Below are 4,839 nucleotides of genomic sequence, written 5' to 3'. Positions count from 1 at the left end.
GGAGCCCCACCCCTCACTGCCTGGATCCCCTTCCCTCACACATAGGGCCCTGCCCTCAAACATGGACCCCGCCCCTCAAACATGAAGCTCTGCCCCTTACCACCTGGAGCCCAGCCCATTATACACGGTTCCCCGCCCCTTACTGCCTAGAGCCCCACCCCTATCATGTGGAGCCCCTTCCCCCTATACATGGAGCCCCGCCCCTCAAACATGGAGCCCCGCCGTCACTGCCTGGAGCCCTGCCTCACACACATGGAGCCCTGCCCCTCACCACCTGGAGACCGACCCCTCAGACATGGAGCCCCACCCCTCACTGCCTGGAGCCCTGCCCCTCATGCATGGAGCCCCGCCCCTGACACATGGAGCCAGGGCCCTCAGACATGGGGCCCTGCCCCTCAGAAATGGAGCCCCGCACATTACTGCTTGGAGCCCTGCCCCTCACACATGGAGCCCTGCCCCTCACTGCCGAGAGCCCTACCCCTAACACATGGAGCCCCACCCATCACTGCCAAGAACCCTGCCCATCACTGCCTGGATCCCCGCCCCTCACACATGGAGCCCCTTCCAACACACATGGAGCCCCACCTCTCACACATAGAGCCCCGCCCCTCACTGCCTGGAGCCCTGCCCATAACACATGGAGCCCCGACACTCACAAATGGAGACCAACCCCTCAGACATGGGGCCCTGCCCCTCACGAATGGATCCCCGCCCATTACTGTCTGGAGCACTGCCCCTCACACATGGAGCCCTGCTCCTAACTGCCTGGAGCCCTGCCCTTCACTGCCTGAAGCCCTGCTCCTCACACAAGCAGCCCTGCCCCTCACAAATGGAGCCCTGCCCCTCACTGCCGAGAGCCCTACCCCTAACACATGGAGCCCCACCCATCACTGCCAAGAACCCTGCCCATCACTGCCTGGTTCCCCACCCCTCACACATGGAGCCCCTTCCAACACACATGGAGCCCCGCCCCTCAAACATGGAGCCCCGCCCATCACTTCCTGGAGCCCTGCCTGTCACCACCTGGAGCCCTGCCCCTCACACATTGAGCCCCGCCCCTCACCGCCTGGAGCCTAGACCCTTACACATTGAGCCCCGCCCCTCACAATTGGAGCCCCGCCCATTACAGCCTGGAGCCCTGCCCCTCACACATGGAGCCCAGCCCCTAGCTGACTGGAGCCCTGCACTTCACTACCTGGAGCCCTGCCCCTCAAATAAGGAGCCCTGCCCCTCACAAATGGGGCCCTGCTCCTTACAGATGGAGCCCTGCCCCCCACACATGGAGCCCCGCCCATCACTACCTGGAGCCCTGCCCCTCACTGCCAGGATCCCCTTCATTTACACATGGAGCCCTTTTCCTCACACAATGAGCCCTGCTCCTAAAACATGGTTCGCCGCCCCTCACTGCCTGGAGCCATGCCCCTCACACATGCGGTCTCGCCCCTCACACATGGAGCCACGCCCCTCAACCATGGAGCCCTGCCCCTCATTTCCTGGACCAGCGCACCTGACTGCCTGGAACCCCGCCCCTCACGCATGGACCCCCTTACCTCACACATGGAGTCCCGCCCCTCACACATGGAACCCCGCCCCTCAAACATGGAGCCCTGCACCTCACTTGCTAGACACTTGCCCATCACACATGGGGCCCCCCCATCAGCACCTTGAGCCCGGTCCCTTACACATGGAGCCCTGACCCTAACACATGGAGCCCTGCCCTTCACTGCCTGGAGCCCTGCCCCTCACACATGGAACCATGCCCCTCACACATCGAGCCCTGCCCCTCACTCCCTGGAGCCCCGCACCTAAAACATGGAGCACCGCCCATCACTGCCGAGAGCCCCGCCCCTCACTGCCTTGATCCCCACCCCTCACACATGGAGCCCCTTCCCTCACACATGAGGCCCTGCCCCGCACTGCCTGGACCCCTGCCCCTCAAACATTAATCCACACCCATCACTGCCTAGAGCCTGCCCCTCACTACCTGGATCCCGGCCCCTCACACATGGAGCCTGTTCCCTCACACATGGGGCCCTGCCCCTCACACATTGAGCCCTGCCCCTCACACATGGAGCCCCGCCTATTACTACCTGGAGCCCTGCCCCTCACACATGGAGCCCCGCCGCTCACACATGGAGCCCAGCCCCTCACTACCTGGAGCCCTGCCCCTAGCCCATGGGGCCCTGTCCATCACTGCCTGAAGCCCTGCCCCTCAAACATGGAGCCCTGCCCATCACTTTCAAGGCCCCGCCCATCACTGCCTGGAGCCCTGCCTCTCACACATGAAGCCCTGCCCCTCACATATGGAGCCGGGTCCCTCAGACATGGGGCCCTACCCCTCACAACTGGAGCCCCGCTCATTACAGCCTTGAGCCGTGCCCCTCACACATGCAGCCTTGCCCATCACTGCCTGGAGCCCTGCCTCTCACACATGGAGCCCTGCCCATCACACCCGGGAGCCCTGCCCCTCACACATGGTTCGCCGTCCCTCACTGCCTGGAGCCCAGCCCCACACACTGAGCCCCGCCCCTCAAACATGGAGCCTTGCCCCTGAAACTTGGAATCCGGCCCCTCAAACACAGAGCCCTGCTCGTCACTGCCTGGAGACCTGCCCGTCACACATGGATCCCCGCCCCTCACACATTAGCCCTGCCCCTCACTGCCTGGATCCTTGTCCCTCACACATCGAGCCTCTTCCCTCACACATGGGGCCCTGCCCGTCACACATTGAGCCCCGCCCATAACTGCGTGGGGCCCTGTCCCTCACACATGGGGCCCAGCCCCATCCACATGGAGTCCTGCCTCCCACACATGGTTCCCCGCCCCTCACTGCCTGGAGCACTACCCCTAACACAAGGAACCTCGCCCCTCACACATGGAACCCTGCCTCTCACACATAGAGCCCCACCCCTCACTGAATGGGGCCCTGCCCCTCAAACATGGAGCCCCGCCCATTACTTCCTGGAGCCCTGCACCTCACACATGGAGCCCTGCCCCTAAGTGCCGGGAGCCCTGCCCGTCACTGCCTGGAGCTGCTCCCCCCACACAAGGAGCCCTGCCCCTCACAAATGGAGCTCTGCCCCTCACACATGGAGTCTGGCCCTTCACTGCCTGGAACCCTGCCCCTCATACATGGAACTCCGACCCTCATACGTGGAGCCCCGCCCCTTACTTCCTGGATCCTAGCCCCTCACACAGGGAGTCCCTTCCCTCACACATGGGTCCCTGCCCCTCACACATGGAACCCCGCCCCTCAAAAACGGAGCACAGCCCATCACTGCCCAGAGCACTGCCCTTCACTGCCTGGATCCCCGCCCCTCACACAGGGAGCCCCTTCCCTCACACATGGGTCCCTGCCCCTCACACATGGAGCCCTGCTCCTCACACATGGAGCCGCGCCCCTCAAACATGGAGCCCCGCCCCCTACTGCCTGGAGTCCTGCCCCTCACAAAAGGAGCCCCGCCCATCACTGCCTGGTGTCCTGTCCCTCACACATTAAGCCCCGCCCCTCACACATGTAGCCCTGCCCCACACAACCTGGATCTCTGCCCCTCATACCTGGAGCACGCCGCTCACACATGGAGCCTGGCCGCTCACACATGGGGCCCTGCCCCTCACACATGGAGCCTCACCCCTCACATATGGAGCCCCGCCTCTCAAACATTGAGCCCTGCGCGTCACTGCCTGGAACGCTTCCCTTCACACATAGAGTCCCGCCCCTCACAGATGGAGCCCTGCCTCTCACTTCCTGGAGCCCTGCCCCCCACACATGGAGCCCCGCTAATCCCTGCCTAGAGCCCCACCCCTTACTGCCTGGATCCCATTCCTTTACATATGGAGCCCTTTCCCTCACACATGGGGCTCTGCCCCTCACACATGTAGGCCCGCCAATCACTGCCTGGAGCCCCACCCCTCACACATGGAGCCCTGCCCCTCACTCATTGTTCCCCGCCTCTCACTGCCTGGAGCCCTGCCCCTCACACATGCAGTCTTGCCCCTCACACATGGAGCCCCACCCTTGACTGCCTGGAGCCCTGCCCCTCATAGACTGAATCAGCGCCCCTGACTGCCTGGAAACCCCCCACTCATGCATGGACCCCCTTCTCTTACACATGGAGCCCCGCCCCTCAATCATGGAGCCCCACCCATAACTACCAGGAGCGCTGCCTCTCACACATTGAGCCCTGCCCCTCAGCACCTGGAGACCGGCCCTTCACACATGGAGACCCGTCCCTCACTGCCTGGAGCCCTGCCCCTCATACATGGAGCCCAGGCCCATCCACATGGAGCCCTGCCCCTCACACATGGATGCCAGCCCCTAACTGCCTGGAGCCCTGCCCCTCACACATGGAGTCTTACCCCTAACACATGGAGCCCTGCACCTCACACATGGAACCCCTTTCCTTACACATGGAGCCCAGCCCCTCACACATGGAGCCACGCCCATCACTGCCTGGAGCCCTGCCTCTCACACATGGAGCCCTGCCCCCCAACACCTTGAGCCCTGACCCTCACATATGGTTCACTGTCCCTCACTGCCTGGAGCCCTGCCCCTCGCATATGGAGGCCAGCCCGATTCACATGGAGCCCTGCCCCTCACATATGGAGCACTGCCCCTTACTGCCTGGATCCCCGCTACTCACACATGGAGCCCCTTCCCTCACACATGGGGCCCTGCCCTTCACACATGGAGCCCCTTCCCTCACACATGGAGCCCGGCCCACTACTGCTGGAGCCCTGAATCTCACACACGGAAACCTGCCCCTCACCATCTGGAGCGCTGCCCCTCACACATGGAATCCAGTCTGTCACTGCCTGGAGCCCTGCCCCTCACACATG

Source organism: Melozone crissalis, unplaced genomic scaffold, assembly GCF_028551555.1.
Source record: "Melozone crissalis strain CALT ecotype California unplaced genomic scaffold, PUWL_Pcris_2 ptg000018l_1, whole genome shotgun sequence".
Taxonomy (NCBI): Eukaryota; Metazoa; Chordata; class Aves; order Passeriformes; family Passerellidae; genus Melozone; species Melozone crissalis.
Note: the sequence above shows the minus strand (reverse complement) of the source record.